Source organism: Macrosteles quadrilineatus, unplaced genomic scaffold (assembly GCF_028750875.1).
Source record: "Macrosteles quadrilineatus isolate MER2022 unplaced genomic scaffold, UCM_ALF_1.0 Scaffold_9__3_contigs__length_116548681, whole genome shotgun sequence".
NCBI classification, from domain to species: Eukaryota; Metazoa; Arthropoda; class Insecta; order Hemiptera; family Cicadellidae; genus Macrosteles; species Macrosteles quadrilineatus.
This window is the reverse complement of record NW_026542602.1, coordinates 26,981,711-27,000,825: the sequence shown is the minus strand read 5'-3', so window position 1 is coordinate 27,000,825 and position 19,115 is coordinate 26,981,711. Positions and strand designations below refer to the sequence as shown.

Here is a 19,115-nt window from a genome sequence, read left to right as displayed (position 1 = left end):
CTCTAACAAGTTAAAGCTCTCAAAGTCACCAAGGTTGTTTTTCCAATCAATTTACAGCCAGGGCTGATGTTTCTTCAACTCTGATTGGCTTCGAACCAATCAAACGCTATTCGTAAACTAAACTTTATAAATTGATCATTATTTTCATTTGGAATATATACAGAATGTCCTGCAAAGAGGTTATACGTTTTGTTTGATCCTAATCACCCATTTACGCACCTACAGCTTTGACACGATTTATAAAGTAGGTTTTAAAATCTTTTTTAAACTTCAGCTATCTTGTTAGTGTTGACAAAATTGTGACATATTGCAATTTTTACCGTTTGCTTCCAAAAAATACTTTATTGACTTATTACGTGTTTTTTACTGCGTTGGTAAGGACAACTCGTTTTGTTCAAGAAAGGGGAGCTGAAAATTGTAAAAATTCTTTCAAATATTACCTTAAAACTTGTGTATAGTTTCAAAGCTGATTACTTTAAAACCTTTTTTCTCAGCTCATGTGCATCGCAGGAGAAATCTTCGCATACTGTTAGTAAGATATTTACCTGTAGATGTGCAGAATCCCTTTATAAATTAAAATAGTCTCAAAAATAAGCGCAAAAAGTGAATTTAAAATGTAAAAAGATTTGCATGGGTTGCCATGCTGGTGACGAAATAACAAAATATAAACAAAAATCAAAACAAATTGAAGAAATTCCAATCACATGTTTTATTTACAGCGTGGTGTGAAAATAGAAAAGCCTGTACATTACATATTTTTGGTCTAGTTTTCAAACACTGGAAGACAACTAGTTTTATTCTTATTATATTTTATTATTATTTTATTATTTATTATGGTCCTACCATGAGACTTTGGTAATATCTAACTCCCTATCTGGAAAAATTCGCTTAAAGTTAACTTGTCATGCCATTGTATCGAGGTTAAACACCGAAATTTATATATCATTAATAAATACGTTTTATTGATTTAAAGTTTCAAAATTACCTTTTAGTAATGGGGTTAGTGAATTTAATTTCGAACTCAATCATGCTACAACATTTGATTGACATATTATGCAGAGTGAATTTTGAGAAAAATAGGTTCAACGAGAGAGGAAATAAAGCTGCAATGGGGAGATAAAGAGAGGCGAGGAGAGAACGTTTCGATTAATATCACTATGAATCAAAACATTCCTAAAACACAATACAATGTAATACCTTAAAGATTCTTCATATTTAAGGTCAAACACGTGCGGTCTTCTCAAGGACTCTGCTGATCCTCCTGGATGACACGACACGCCTAGATAGTCATAAAGTGTGAGGTTTACATGAAGACTACCTATCATAAGACCACGGTGACGGTGACGCAAGCACCTCCAGCTTCAGTTTCGTCTAATCGCTCTGGACTGAGGGTCTAATCTAACAGCCCCAGGCCATCAGACCACCGAGCTAGACTCCTACACACTTACTGATTATTGATTACTTCACTATTGGGGATTCCGGCAAAGTCACCTTGACAGGTGATTTTACACTGTGTGGTTCTGATGAGAATTTATTTAGAATTTTGTGTAATTTAGGTATATGGTGGACACGAAGTATAAAATACGAGAATTTAGGGGTTGGTGAGAAAATTGTGAACTAATTTAACACATATTGGAGGGTGGCATGAAACTGTTTTGATGTATAAAGTATTCTATGACATACAATTTATGACTTCATTGTTTAAAAATATCACAATTGTAATCTAGTCGTAGTTCAATCAGGGCTGCATTACAATGATTTGTATTCATTCGTATAATATTAACTAAACTGTGTGACTAATTCATGTGAATAGTGTATTGTAATCCAACTTTAAAATTGTCTCACAGTTTCTGTGTGTTTTCCAGAATTGGAGCTATACATTTCTGCATGTAATCGAAGTGCTTACAGAAGCTAGGCTTCAAAACGTAAGTAGTCACCGATCAGAAATCATTCTGGTTTTACAACGAGTTAACAAGAAAAAATCAAACGTAATGGCTTTAATTCTAATATCTAAATTATGTTTTTAATTTATATTTTCTTTATCCATATTTAAATAATATTAATTCCAGTAACTGTAGTTTGTTTAAATTTTTATTATTGAAATAGGGAGTTTCGATCATTATTTTCCATTTACAGCCGGGAATTCAAAAACCTTCATATAAATCACCTTCATATACTATGTACGTTATATACTGTATGTATGTATGTTACTATGGGTATGTGATGTCGATAAACAGGTGTAACATCTTAAGGACAACATGTAGTTTTACTGTTACAAACCGTTTTTATCAGTTTTATATTTTTTACTTATAAGTTAGTATAATCATAAATTACATAGAAAATCTTACCCACAGTAAAAACTATTTCATTCCATACATTATGTTGTCACCAATACAAGTGAAACTAAGAACATATTATATATAATATGGAAACCGTCGTTTTATTTGAAAATACATTGGATGTCCACGCCTGTAACTGTAAGTCAAGTTAGATTATCCACAGTCACTTGCTGTCTGAGTCGCCGTCACTTGATTTCCGCCTCGGATTAGAGTCAAGGTAGAAACTGGCTCGAATCTGGGACGCTTGTCATTCGCCTTGCTGCAAGTATATAACATGTACGGATTGTAACCTTAAAGTCATAAGCTGATTTGAGTATTAGAATACAATCAATGGTTAGAAAGTATACAGGGTGTCCCTTTCATAAATAGCCAAACCCTGGGAAATAGTTCTATGGGTCACGATAACGAGAAAATAAAGAATAACATTTTTTTTTTCAAAATCGCTTCGTTAACCAGATATCCACCATTTTGTATTTTTTACATAAACTTTTTTATTTTTTATTTTTTTTCAACCAATCTTTATAAAACTTGGTATTTAGGTTAAGGTAGAAAGAGACATAGGATGATAGAAAAAAGATTCATCTTGTTTCGACTTAAAATTTCAAAATGGCAACCATTTTAATTTTTTTAATTTAAATTACTGAAAATGGCTAATTTTATGAAAAAATATCATGAACACTTTTAGCTTTTTTAATTCCCTATCAAACGATCCCAAGTTAAAAAGATCGAATAATAAATACCTGAAATATTACGATTTTTAGTTGTAAAATGGGGTTGAATAAGGCAGATGGCGGTCAGGTTCGTTCCATTTTACAGCTAAAAATCGTAATATTTCAAATAAAAGTGTTCCTGACATTTTTAATCAAATTAGCCGTTTTTTAAATATTTAAGTTTAAAAAATTAAAATGGCCATCATTTTGCAATTTTAAGCTGAATCCCGATGAATTTTCTTCTAACATTGGTCTTTTCTATCCAAGTTTTATAAAGATCGGTTGAAAATATTCAAAAATACAAATTTTTATGTAAAAATACAAAATGGCAAATATCTGGTTGACGAAGCGATTTTGGAAAAAATGTGGTTCTTGTTTGTCTCTTTATTTTGACCCGTGGAACCAATTCCCGGAGTTTGGCTGTTTACTTACGGGACACCCTGTATAACATGTTCGGGTTATAACCTAAATGTCATCAAATGTTTGGGATGACGAATTGTTGCAAGTTTATACTCCAAAATATCTTAAATTAATGAGAGATTATTTTATACTGTGCTACTATTAGAGTTCAATTTTATATATTATTATGCCACCATAACGAGTCTAATTGTTGTTTAGGTATGTTATGGTTTTCTTACGTATGCATTTCAGATTAAGGTGATTAAGAAATTAAGAAAATAGAAATTTATGTTACAGGAGCATACCATCATAGACTATGATACAATATAGGTGGCTTAATTTAAGTAATATTTTACTTACATTTTGGTACAAACAAAACATGGCAAGATACCTTTTAGTCAAAGATTTTACGTCCAAAAACATTTTTTTTATCAACCACATCATTTTATTTATCTAAAAAGATTTATTTATATAGCTAACGCTTCTAACTACTATAATCTGTAGGTTATTTAAAGAGGAAATTCATGATGAATTTTAGAAAATGTATAATTAACCACCCAGTATCAAAAGCATAGTGTTACAAAAGGATTCGGCTCCAAACTGAACCTTGAAAAATAACACATTTAATAATATGTGTAGAATTAAAGAAGTGTTTATAGTTTCGAAATTATGTGTCAAAATGAGACGAGTTCGATTTGCGGCGTATCCACAAACATATGAGGGGCTTAGGCCGTTTTCGTTCACAATCGTTTATGATACTCTTATGCAAAAATTCAACTATGGCGCAGTACTTACAAAATACTGTCACTTAATTATAAAACTTGCTACAACGTTCGCATATAAATCCAATCTTTACACTGTAGTGAGTGTTTATAGACAAAGTAGCTGTGAATAAACAACTACTAGGAACAGTCCTTCATCTTGATGGACCTGGTCTTGACTTGGACTCGTTCCGAAGATGAAGCAATAGCGAACAAACGATTTATAGGCAAATCCCAGGGTTTGGTTGTTTCAAGGATTTACGACCAAATCCTTCTATATAGGAATTTGATAGACTTGACGACATGTCTTTCCAAGGATTAAGATTATTTATCTCGAGAGTATACTTAATTTATTAACTCGTTTAGTGATGTTTTTCTTATCTTTAAATAAAATCCAATCAATTCCAACGTCCTGTAAGGACATAAAGGACTCTCGTTCTTTTATGGATTCTGCAAGTATAATTTGAGAGTTGGTTTGACAAATAGAGACAAGAATACGTTTAGGAATGGAATTCCTTGAATGCTTTGTTCTATTATTGCAACATATAGAGTAGGTCAAGTATTTCATTTAAATTTGTGTTTATAATTGCGAGAAAATTATTCTGTAATATTGGGTAAGCTACATTTTCTTGTTAACTATTTTGTTACTATGATTTTTTCTATTAAGATTCACACATGTTAATCAATCGCCATTATTTATAACGGTAAAATATGATAACCGTAAAAACTATACACCTGTGATGTTAAAGGGAAATTTTAATTTTTAATAAAGATTTGTTTGCCATGGTTATGAAAATAACGATAAAAAACTTGAAGGCTGGGCATCTGAGTGGTCTATTGCTCTCTTAGTACCGACACAATCCTGAGAAAAGTCAACATTTTTTTATGGTTTCGTTGGTCCCAGCTGCCCTTGATATCGAGCTTGAACTAAATAATGGACTAATACAAGAAAAAATTGTCTAATTCAGTTCAAATATACACAAGGCATCTCATTCCCTTCTACAGCCATTGTTGATCCTTAACTTCATATTCAGGTTGGAATCCACAGCATTATTTTCTTGTCTCAATTCAATGATAATTATAGTAATCATAACAATTACTGCATGGTAGGCACTTGGTAACACAAGAAAAGAAGCAAATTTATATGGTTTTACCTTTATCCTAATTTCGTGACATATACAGCACAGCAACCCTGAGTAACTGCCCCTCATGGAACCGGGTCTATGTTTTTTTTTTATCTTAAGATTAGTTACAATTAGTAACTACGTTAAAATGTTTGAAAATTATGTGATTTTAAAGTTTTTTATATGAGATTTTTGTATGGTTCATAACCTGCAGAGACAAGATTATGTTTTATTACTGTGATATGAAATGAGATTTGAAGTATCTGAGTTCCAAGAAAAGGTCAATTCAACCGACAAGTTTTTTTTTTTATTTCGAGGTAATTAAATGGCCTATATTTTTGCCGAGTAGTAGGTAGTGATAGTTAATCCGAGCGGCAATTCGGCAATAATCAAAAGTACAATAAAATAAAGGTTTGCATCCCTTATAGCCTAACCTTCAGAAACGTTTGTATGACTTTATGTAACTGGAGGGTCGATATTCATAAACAACCTCTTTCAGCTGATTATGCGCCACTGGACCTTGCGGCTTGGTGGCGTGACACCTCTGGAAGCCTTCTGACACACAAATGTCCTATTAGCAGTCAGACAATGAACCTCGCATACAGAACTCCACCGCGGTGTTGGTCTCTAATACGCGACGTGGGGAGACTCCTGATGGCGCTTGTCGTCAACCTGTTCTTGGGAAGATCCATCTACAATAGAAGTAATTATATTCATTGTGTCCCTTTGTTACCAAAAAAATCCATAAAAGAGTATTAAATTTGAAAAAATGTTGTTGCATACAAAAAACTACGAAAGTTAACTTGTATGTGTTATTTTTATTAATAATAATCCAATAAATATTTGTGTTGGCATAAGGGCTCCTCATTAGTAATTTACCTTGGAGAAAATAATGATGATCCACTTATGATGATGCGACGGAGGATATTGTTTAAAAAGTGTCCTTTAACTAGCCGAATGATATAATTGGTTTAAAATGAGAGTAGCATATAAAAAAAAGCGTGACTAGCAAATACCTCGATCAATATAGTTATAATTTATATTTAATACTTCATTACACAATTCAATATATCAGTAATGTTTTCATGTCATATACCATTTTTCTAGCTTGTTGTTAAGTCAACGTTTTCCGGGATTAAAGTCATGCTTAGCACTAATTATAATGGCACTGTAGTAGTACTGGAGAGTGAGCTAGTCTAATGGTTAGAGCGCGGGACTTCGGTCCAAGAGGTCCCGGGTTCAAATCCCACCAAATCACTAATGGATTTTATCAAAGTGATAATGCCACAATCCCTAGGTCTAGCCTGAAGTAATGTGCAAAACAAGCCCGGGCTCGTAGGACAAAAAAACTATAGTAGTACTTCTAGCTAATTGACTTACTGAATATTTTATAAATCTTCGAACTACTTCAAAAGCACAAATGAGTACTTGTACATTTAAAGACTTATAGAGTGTGCTTCGATTATAGAATTTGTTTGGTCTGAGGGTCAGGGGCTTTTGGCGGGCATTGACTAGGGATTGGAAACTTGTATTACAGAAATTAGTCTGCTATGTTTGCAAAAAAATGGGGCCAGAGAAGGTACTTCAGAAAATTCTAGCCAACAACAGGGTACATAAAATTGCATTGTATTTCCCTCTGAAGTATTTGATATTGATAAAATTATCAATATCAAATGTCTATGACCTTCTTACATTTTCTTGATTTCCCCCACACATTAACGACTGTCTTTTCGACTCACTGTACTCCTTAAGTTCCAGGGCATATTGTAATGAGTCCTCCATTCCTGCACATGTCCTTGCAGTTGTGTGCCAAGTGCTGGATTCAGCAGCAGTATATTCCACTGGCCACCCAGTCCCATTACTAACACAGCAAGGTTGTCCTTGTACTCTTCACACTCTATGTCACTCAGAAGCTCTGCTCATTGCTTACTCAGTATCTTCTTGTAATCTAGTTGTATTAATTACGCCTCTTCGTTGCACCTTGATGTAAAATGCTAAGCAATCTCGGTTAAAGCGTTGGTAACATTTGAATTGCAAAATATTTAAATAGTTTTCATCTTTTCTTATGTATTTTTATACTACGCAAGCAAAATCTAATTTTTAAACAATTTCATTCAATTTCACGTTTTGAATGGTTACAGTTAGAAGCTACTATCATAATCCTAATAAAAAATGCGTATCATGATTACTTACCTTGTAATAATAAACCATTTGCAAACATTAGTTCAATGTCTCAGAGCGCGGAATTAGGATATTAACTTTGAAATATACGTCATAAATAATACTTCTTATGTGACACAGTTGCTTTATACAACATCCTTATAATACTTTGTAAGGGAAATCAAGTAGTATAAAGTAGCAGACATATTGTTTATGCCCATAAATAAAATGCGTTGTCTTGAGCTACGTGAAGTTGTATGCGGTCTTTTAATTTACACGTGGAAAACCAATTCACGTTTTGGCATAACTTGCAACTTATATCTGCCAACATATTGCTGAAATACTCTATGGAAACAGTGTGTACATTTATCATATAAACATACAATATATAATACACGTTTGGACGTGAAATAAACCAGTGGGATGATCTTTATAAACAAATTTGACCTTACACATTACCCATAACGTCTAGTAAGCACATTAGAAAAAGTAACGTTAATGATCTTCTAAAGTGGCAGGATCACTTATGGTTTGTCGATTGAACAGACAAAGATAAATATAATTTCTTTACCACCACAGAAAGGTTTTCATCTCAACCTGTTATGAAACTAAATTCAAACATTGTTAAATAACATCCCATAAGTCTTCAGAAGACTTGATATAGTGTTTTAACATCATGACAGCCCATTTGAGTATAAGTTTTCAAATTCCTAGATGCCAGACAGCGTCTGGGTTTTAATGACCCTCACTAATCCACAAATCTTGAAAAGGTGTTTTCGCAATAATTTCATTGATGACAAAAACTGGTCCCGCGTTCATTCAGAAGTGGCAAGATCGGCATTAACGTCTGTCCTCAAGAACCGGTCGACGGTATCAGCCCGTGGCTCATAAGATATGTTAATTACCTATTCTGAGAATCAATTGGCATAATTAATTAGTAGGCTCGGATCTTCTGAATGCAAGCTAGTAAAGGTAGAAAGTTAGTAGGTATTAAATCTAACTCCCGGATTTAGACCCACATGTAGAGACTCGTATATTTGTCTTTTTCTGGTAATTTATTTTCCTCTTTAATGGAAGTATATGTTAACAAAATAGCATGTTCATAGGGGTTTTTTTTACCATATTTAACTATTAATATTTGTTAGTACCGTAGTAGGTTGTTTTAATGTGCATTAATTAAACTCACAATCGTAAGTTAAAGGTTTCCAGCAATACCCTAAATATAACAGCAAGTTTAACATTACAAAAGTAGATGTGTAAGTATATTTTAAGGGATCTGTATGGTTTTCTGTAGTTATGTCTAATTACGTTTGAAAAGGCATCATCTGCCTTACACAGTTATACCACAAAAAAATTATGTTCGCAGTGAATCCTTCTCCGTTAAAAGCAGTGCCAGAGTGTACAGCTGGTCAAGATGTCACGTGATTCCTTTGTAAATAATACAGTAGCAGAGTTTTAATCCCGCCAATCGTCGTTGGCTTTGTGCTATCAAATAATGCTACAGCCCTGTACTCCAGTTCCGTAGCCCTCCTTATATATAAAACTAAAAATTTCAACTCTTTCAAGCAAGTTTAAGTAAGAAATGACCACCCCCACTAACGTTAAAAATTATTGTTACCACTACAATACTCTAGTTGAAGTTTTAAATGAAGAAAACACATTTTCATATAACATTGTTGGAAACCATGAGTTATCCAGGTTATAATGTTGTGCCAAAGTAATATCTCAGAACGAGAAGTGTCGGCGACGACATTAGCGCTGTATTAGTGTCAGAAGAGGTGCGATAGACATGGTGAATGGGCGCGGAGAGAGCGCCAATGTGGGAGACCCCAACGCGCGGTGTGACTGAAGGCGCGACTGTGCCAAACTGCCGCCGTACTTCACACGTAATGTCCCTTGTGGACGTGGCAGTTGTGAAGATTTTGCAAGGTACGATCCGTGAGCAACTGATACGTCTGGGTGTGTATTAAATATTTTACATTGGATGTGTATTGTATTGTTCTCTTACGAACACAAAGATTGCGATGTTCGAGGACATAACCAAAAAACCACACATAAACATTATTATCGTTGAACATACTCTAATCAAATCTGTGAAGAAGACCACACGCAAATGGTCGTAAGATATTATTAATGACTATATGTTTCTATTTTTAAATTTACAAAATTTAGTAACATTGCATTAACTTAAATTTTTATGTTCTACTTGTTTATAGTTACTTAAAGTTTGCCACGTATAGAGATGGAGAACGAAGCCAGTATCGTGTTCCATAAAGATAGCACACGTTAAAACAGAGCAATTAACTTGTACGTCATGTTTTTTGTTATCAATTTTCATAAAATCTAAACTTTTTAATTAAAACCTACCCGTCAGCAATTTATTTTAACATTTGCATAGTTTTATTGACAATAGCTGTGAATAACAGTTTTGGTAGGAAATAAAGTCTTCACAGAAATAGGAGTACCTTTTCATCGGTTCACTTGATGTTTTTTTCAGTGTTTGTGGTTTTAGCCTTAAAATAGCTTTCTTCGGACAGCATTATTAAATATATATAACGTGAACAAGGAACAAAGAAAATGTTCCACAATTTAGTGTTTAGTGTTGTAGTAGCTGAGAAACAATATTTACGGTGGAAATCCTCCCAATAACATTCTTACCCTGGCGTGTCCATCTTGGTATATTCATAAAGAGTTAAAGCTTGTAAGACTCGGATACGAAATTGCTGAATCCATTAGTACATGGCCCGATTATGTGTTAAAAACTGAATAACTTGGCTTACTCAAAAGTTCGAACTTACAATAAAAAATAATCCGCTTCAATTAATAAAATAAAAACAGAAAATCAGATGTACAAAAGAAACGGTAATTACTTCAGAGCATTGCTAAATTCGTAAATTAATAAACAGGTTGTAATCACGTGAAACATTTATAAAAGAATAGCGAATCTGGCGCACGGAATCGTGCGCAATCTAGACATAGGAGATTAAAAATGTTGATTGATCTTTTTTATTTGGAATTATGTGTTCTTCCAAATTATTTAAAATATGGTTATGTAATATTTTTATGAAATGTGCAAAAAGTTATATGTGAAAGGAAGTAAGTAGAGTCTTTTCAATTCTAGATAACAGTCATAATAAGCCGAATAACAATATTTTGTTTCTTATATAAGATATTAAGTTTGTGACTCATATCGGCACACAAATTTTATATAGTGTGCAGCGCTTCGCGCGACCGGGCTTCATGACAAGCTCGTCGTCTGCCGTGAGTAACAGAACTATCCCCTGACTCCTTTTTCCCCAACTCTTTCTCTTCAACTGCAACCTCCGACGAGGAATCACCCATCTTTCCATCATGATGAATTCATCATTTATTACTGATAAGTAGTGCCTAGTATTAGTTTAATTAATGTCTGGCTAAGTAAGTTAACCAAGGAGGGAACCCACAAGGGTTGCCCGATATTTCGAAATATAATAATCGCAAATTGAACGGATGTATCAACTGGTAGTGGCTCAATTTATAATATCATGAAACAAACAATAGTTTTCTTATAGAAAGATATACTTTGCCGTAATAGCTCTAAAGTTAGTAAACCAATATATAAAGATAACGTATAAAACCACTAATTACTCAAACATTGGTGAACAGAAAAAATGACCTGCATTAAATCAATTTTATTAAAGTGTTTTCATTTTTCAAAAGAATCATGGACCTTAAATTGTCTATTTTAACTACTAGTCATAATAGAGTATTATTGTTGGATTAGTAGAGAAAATATATAAACAATATGACGAAACACCATGAGTGTGGTTTTGTATACTAATGCCACTCGAGGAAAATAAAAAGGTGTAAAGTGCATTTGATTAAAGAGGTAAATTAGTTCTACTCAACACATTAACTGCTGTCAACGAAGCAGAGCTTGGCCACCAGACAAACAAATAAAAATAGCAATCCTTATCTGGAACAACATGTAAATGAGGTGTGTTGCATGCGCTAGACAGTGAGCGAGCAGGCGCCGAGCGAGTAGCCAAGGCCGTTTGTCATGCACAATTAGCCAACAAATTCGCATTTAATTGAAGAGATAAATTCTCCGTAAAAGTCTGCTTCAACTGAATGAGTGTGGCTCCTTCAAATGGTTCAGATTTGGTAACCAATTGACTAATTGCGGCTACGCTGCTTCCTTTTAACTGTTGAAGAGGTTAAATACGTTTATAAATTTGTTCTAACGTTTCTATTACAGCTGTTAAAAATAACCAACATAAAGAATTCTTGTTCAAGCCTAATTTGTGAGATATTTGTGGATAATTATTTTACTTTTAGAGGTAAATTTATTTATGCATTTCTAGGGGAACAGTTTGTGAATTATTTGTCAGAATGTAATACATGGTTTTGTTACGCAACCCAAATTAGAAGTTCAGCGAGACACTGTTTAATGACAAAACTAGCTTGTTGGTATTCCAGCTTCATTAACTTTGTTGCTGATCAGCTAATATGCATTTATTATTGCATAATTATCCATGAGGTTTGGTGTATTGGGATGTTATTAGTAACAAAACCCAAAATGCAGTTTTGGCAAAGCTCAAAATAAAGTAAGTGTTGTAGGTAATTTTTTTTAAGATCCGGTATCCTTATATTTTTGAAATTCTTGAAAACCTTAAAACTTAAACATTTGATTGTGTTAATGTTCTCCTCTCCTGGGAGACCTATCTTGTATTTCGTTAAAAATATCCCTACTCTGTAAATTCATGCATGTGTGTTTGTAACAAATTATTATCCATCAATAAATTAAATTTTGACTGTTTTACATGTAGCATAAAATGAATTTGTTCACAGCTAAGCAATGAACTAACGAATTGGTATACTGAAAACTACCAACCCTACAAAAAACTTTAAACATTTATAATGTTCAGCTCTGGCTAATCGCGAAGAGTGGTCAGTTTGGTCAACCGTACCAATACAAACCGCATCTCATCTCGTCTCCATTGGGAAATGGCGATGGCAAACATTCAATGCAGAGGACATACACATACACGCTGGGATACATTGATGTTTTTCATTTACACTTTATATAGCAGTACGCTTAAAAAAATATATTTGAGTAAATCCTGTTTAATATTACTATTAGAGTCGTTTACATGATTTTTGAAACGTTTACCCTCTCTGTAAAATTTTGCAAATAAAATAGGAAAGACTTTAGATTTTTTTGTTTAAATTTCTTCATCTATTCTCGAATATCAACAAGCTGAATGTAATAAAATCGTGGTAAACTAATAGTCATTTGATTATAAAAATTATATAAGGAAATAATGAGAGAAAAAGGAAGGTCACAAGTATAAATATTAACCGTTTATGTGATTGATTGGAGATACGTTTTACGAGGGGTGTTCAATAAAGACTGACAGTACTCTTTTAATACCTTTCCCTAATTTTACACAAAACTTTATCGCATATCTTTACTCACGAAAATCAGCCATAGTAAACCTTAGAGGCAAAAATGTGCAACTGTTTATGAATCGGATGCTATGACAACAATGCAACAATGCTATAATGTTAACAGCTGATTTCGTGGTTGCTAATACTTCAATCTTTCATACCAACTTATAAAAAACTAATTATTTGACTTTGTTTGTTTACAAGTAAGCTACTGTCAGTCTTTATTGAACACCCCTCGTATTTCATGGAAGAATGTTCATTTTTAAATGGGTTACTCGTCATCACACCCAAAACCATTCTGACCAATGGAAAGAGAAAATAAAATAAGAATAAATGTTGTATTTACTTACATCTTAAATTCAATCATTTGTATAGTTCTCGTTTCCACAATTGTTATAATCAGCTCTTAGTCATACACTAGGTTTTACTTACATCTTGTTTGCGTTTTATGTCAAGGATATAGTGTGATTACGAAATAGACTAAGAAAAAACACTTTATCTAGCCAATTGAGATAAAAAAAATCTTAATCATAAAAATACAATATTTTTACATTTTAAAATCAACTTATCATAATGCATGAAATATCAGAGGATATATAGTATATGAAATTCATTTGCCTTATTTATTTCGATTTAAATATAAAATAACAATCTTACAAAATCGCTTTACGTATAATCAAAATTTATATAGAAGCATAAACGTTACAGTACCGTTCATGCTGTCATGCCTCATTTACTCAAACGATGTCATTCTTCTGTGCTATAGCTCTATCTATCTTCCAGGCCCTAAACTTAACCCACCCTTGGTAATGACAATAAATAAGCCCTCTCGTACAATGTATTCTCCGTTGTGGGATGTAGTTAGTTACACGCAATCAAGGCACGATGTAGCACAATGTAAACACCTCTGCTGCTGTGGTTCTAATTAACAAATTACTATCTTGAGCTACCTCACTGCACAAACTACTCGACTAGTTTTCCAACTATAAGTCTGTCACGGATGCACTGCATTCACATTTAAATTAAATGTTCAAACAATTACTGTTAAAACATGGAGTCTTTGGACTACTGGCTTTTAAAGAACTAGAAGATGAGTTGTAAGCATAGTTTTTAGATAAAATAGCTCAAATACAACCATAAATCTAATAATGAGCCAGAAAATTAAAGATTGTAAGTTGAATGTATTTAATTTCAGTACTATAGTGTTTTAATTTCATTCATTTTGATGTAGAAGAATTTCACAATTGTAAATTACACCGGCTTAAGCATATTATACACCTTATTGTGAAGGATGCAGCTGGTCTAGAACTAGTGTGCAATACTTCTATACTGAAGGACCGGGTTCAAATCCCTCTAAACACGAACAGCTATGTGATCAAATTATTCAGTAGTAGGAGCTCGATTTAACTCCCAGAGACGCATTTAAAGTACACAAAAAGGATAGGTTTCTAGAGCTAGTAAAACTTGTCTATTCTTTAGATAACTAACTCCATTAAAAGCCACTCGATAACAATTATCGCTAACACAACCTTTTTGAAATACAATTATTTCCAATTCATCAAATTCTATAATATGGCCTGAACAAGTAAATTACCTAATCTGATAGAGACCCGTGTTAGTATGATTTAACCGTTCAAGTCTATATTATGTTGGATTTCCCTAATTTCCACCGTATTTAAAGGCGCCATTAGGTGGATAAAGAGTGGCCCAAACCTTCATCCTTGAGATAGAATACAAACCTCGATAATGGTCACCGATTCATATAATCAATTTCACAACTATTGAAGGACAAAGCAAACACTCTAACCAAAGCAATTTGATATTAAATATGAGATTTTAAAAAAAATATTGTTTTTAAGTGGATGTAATAGAGTGGGGACATGGAAAAATTAATTATTGGGGACGGCGAATTGACGCTAAAAAGGACAAAGATGTCAAAGAATATTTCAATCACATGCTGGATGAAACGTGCATCAATCTTGGATCCGATATTAAAAGAAAATATTTATTTCCATTCTTTAAAAATAAGATTGAGGAATGGAGATATTTTAACGATTATTTTATAGATAGCTTGATTATTTATTAGTGGGAGGATCAGTTAATAGAATAGTAAATTACATAAGGATTAAATTATAAACAAATCAAAGATTATGAAACTTGACATTTATATATTTTGTATACAATTTAATATCAACACATTCAATTTTTATATTCCCATAATTTCTCTTTGCACATGAATCTCAAACGGCAACAAAGGCTGTTTAAAGTATCAAAATTCACATTAAGTAGGATTAGATCCTCGCATGAAGCCTTATGTTAAAGCAGGTAACTAAATGAAGTTTCTAGTAACCACGTCATTATAAACGTTATCTCGGATTAAAATGGCATCCTGTGTTTTAACTAGTGAGTTTAATGCAAACCATCATAACGGATATAAACTGTTAATTTGGTCTAAATTTTCTAGCATGTAGAGTTTGTTTAAATGTATTCATAAACATATTGATCCAGTAAATTTTAATAAGTGTTTTTAAAAATTTGAAGAATATAGACTATATTCATCACCGTCAATATATTACTCATTAGTTTCTTGAATCAATATTACACTAATCATTGTGTTGCTATCATTGTAACATTGTTAACAAGACTATTAAAATCCCACAAGGACATTTACCCTAGATTATCAAACTCCAACAGACAAAAATTTGTAGTAATCCTCCCTTAACAATACACAATAACAGTTGAGTTAACGCTGTCTGGAGTTGAGTCTAAAACCTGGCAACACCTAGATTTTGTGAAAGACCACAAATCAGAAAACATCATCTCTAGAGATCGATAAACTTGTCGGTGCTTTGGCATTGGTCCACCTGTCGGCTGCTTACAGACCTCGTGGTTCCTTGTTCTATTTAGAAGTTGACCGTGCAGCTTTATAAAACAAAAACCATAATCTGGCCAACTAAATGTTAAAAATTTAAGATATTTTTATCATCATATTTATTGTGTACATGGTTTATTGGTGGACTTCAATGGACGAATTAAGCTACTGCTTTAGATTTTCTTGAATGAAAATTGCCTTAGTTAAGCCAATTAATTGGATAGAGTTCTCTAGTAAGAAGAATTTTAGGTCATTTTACGTAAAGTTTTATTCAACACTTTTGTGCAGGCATTAACAATTTTTTCCCAGTCCAAGGAGTATACAAACAAATAGATAGATTTCCTAAACGGGAAAAGGCCACAAACTGAAACGGGAAAAGGCTGTGTGAGAAACATGGTTTCCCCAAGTCAAGCCCCCAGTCGCACCCCCTTTCAACGACCCTTACGTATGTTTTGTCTATTTTCATTGCAAACGCATGTTGCACTTGAAACTATAGCTACAGTATTTGAAATGGAAGGACATATCTTTCGGATCGAAAGTCATGGAAAAAGAGGGCGACTTTTTCCCTAAACTACCATAAGGGATTAAAGTTTATTTTTAAATCTCTTGCTATTGAGCCCTACTTTCACCTTAAATTACGTTGCACATTCGTGGGGGGTTAAATCTATTTAGCCCAGGCAAATTAGACATATGCTCCCCAAAAAATCGTCTAAAGCTGGAAAGTGTTTTAATACCTTTTGGGGGTCCCAAATAAGACTCCTGTGAGTTTGCGACGGATTCTGACGTCTGCTTAAGTTTTGGGAGTCGAAAAACTATGAAAATTTTGCACTTTTTTCAGTTTTTCACTTATAACTCCTAAATAACGAATCCTAAAGAAAATGTTGTTCAAAGGTGACTTTTAGTGCACTAAATTCCGCGTCGATTGATGTTAAATACGTCAAAATCGGCCGAGCCGTTTACCCGCTGTAGTTTTTCTAAGTTGGGATATTTGCATCAACATGGCCAAAAGGTTGATTATTTGACCAGTTTTCGGCTTACAACTCCTAAACGACGCATGCTATACAAAAAATGCACCTGTCGTTAGTTTGGAAAACACAAAATTTGGCGTTGAATTATGATTATGAATTACTAGATAGTGGTTTATTCCATGGTTATCAATCAGAGGTTTATCCAAGAATGTGTGAAGGGAAGGGTAGCAAGACCCCCTATGTAATTTTAAATCTAATATTGTTATCTGGGGTTACAAAAATTCTAGGATTCGTCCTAAGCTCCCATTTATACGATACCATCTCTGGACACTCCAAAATGGTGTTAAGCGATTCTAAAATAAGATATTACAACGAGAAAGATGTTATTAAATATAGCAAAAATGTTATTTTTAGCTTAATAAACGAAAGATGATAATGGGACAGATGTGCATAGTTTTACTATTTATTTAGCCTATTTAAAAAAAAAAACTATTGGGAGATCACGTAGATTTTACCATGTAACTTTTCTACTTATCATCATTGGAATCTTAAGAATAAGGATTCATTCTTTGCTCTTATCGGTCTTGCCACAAATGGTGACATTCGGTACCATCTTTTTCGTCAGATATCGAATTGAGATAATTGTGCCCCATGCAAGTCTTTCAGACAGTAGTGCATTATATCCCTGCATTTCAAAAGGAGCAAGATAATGTAAACCTTTTTTAACTTGTACACGATAGTCGAGATAGGTAGACGGAGTTGAGAAGTTCTTGTCGAACCGGTGGAGTAACCGTAGTGATGGGAGTTATGTTTATAGTTCTATGGAGTTAACCCATTGGCGTTAATTTTCCATACCTATCTCTCTGAATTAAGTACACTTTTAATTGAGCTCTAAAGGATTGGTGGATGAGCAGCCCCTTTTGTTAGAATCAAAGTCAAAATTAGTTAAAAGTGTCTTCTAGAAGAGACCAACCCTCACTTGATTTGAATATTTTCTGCTCCCAACCATGTATGGGGCCAACCTGCTTCTGCAACTTCACCAATTGTTGTAACCCTTCAGAACACAGTGAGATCTACATTGATTGGAGTAAACAGCATGAGTAGTTTTAGGCTACATGATTAGTTAGATTTTCGACTCTTCTACATCACGCTTTCTTCATCAAACTGCGCCAGTGGGTACGGACCTATTTTTAATCCAAAGTATGATTCAAATTGAGGCTTGGATTTAATGTAGAATATCACGTGCTGACTGAGGGGGGCAGATTCTTCTTTGATCTTTGATGTTGCCATCACAGCTCGCAATTAAGGTCACCACATCCTTTTATTCTGCACAGTTTATGGTCATTATATGCTTGCCTATTTACGATTTTCTTGCAAGCTGTGGCTTTTCATTATGCTTTATACATATCTCGCGTTGATGCTATCATATGGGATAACTGCTGAGCTGACATGAGCGAACTATTTTCAGAAAATGGGTTGTGACTCTGGAACCATTTGATGAATTTCTTTTTGATCCCACCGTATCCGTGGAGTTTATATTGTCAACTTGCTGATAATATGTTGAAGAGGTGATCCCACAATATCCCTTAATTTGATGGGTAGCATTCACTGCGATGGGCCTGCCAGCGAACCATCGGGCTAGATTCCCATCATTGATTCCCCTATCTCGGAAAAGCTCTCCACAGTAAGACGTTGCTCTCATGAGCACTTACTTGTTCATAGGCCATGCTGCAGGATCCATATGACGTCACACTAGTAGATAGATTCAATGCCATAGCCCCTATGTTTTTGGTAATTAGGCTGGTTGTTTGCCAGATTTCAATGGCAAGATTTTAAACTTCGGAAACTTGACAAGCATCTGATCTAGTGTTAACAATCAATAGCGGTTAAATGGTGAAGCCGATCTTAATGAATTGGAAAACATTCTACGCAGACGTTTATGCTCTTCAAACTAACTATAGGAACATTTTTTCGATAGCATGCGTTATAAGATGTAAGCCAAAAACTGAGAGATGAATACAGGGATAGATCTATATAATGGGTGGTTGGGATGAATCCTAGAATTTTCGGAACCTCAGACAACAATATTAGACTTAAAATTACATAGGGGGTCTTACTCTCATCACACCTTATTAGATAAACTTCTGGATGGCCAAAATGGAATAAACCACTATCTAATAATTCATAATCCATTTAAGGACAGGATCTATGTTGTTACCAATTTGAGTAAAATTTCCCAACTTTAACTTCAATACTATTTTCAATGAAATGGCGACCATACAAAGTAGGAAACAATCAATTGCCGTTATTGATTATAAAAAAAAAATACGCATAATTTTGTGTTTTACAAAC

The 19,115-nt window shown here is 33.7% G+C and overlaps 1 protein-coding gene across 1 annotated transcript in view; it reads left to right on the top strand.

Annotated features, from left to right (window-relative positions):
- The window catches only part of LOC129004511 (uncharacterized), a 217,533-nt gene that overhangs the window by 141,062 nt on the left and 57,356 nt on the right, over positions 1–19,115 (top strand). Inside the window, exon 3 of the mRNA XM_054433122.1 lies at positions 1,866–1,925. The gene's annotated coding sequence lies outside the window, so the exon portion shown is untranslated. The remainder of the gene's footprint in view (positions 1–1,865; positions 1,926–19,115) is intronic.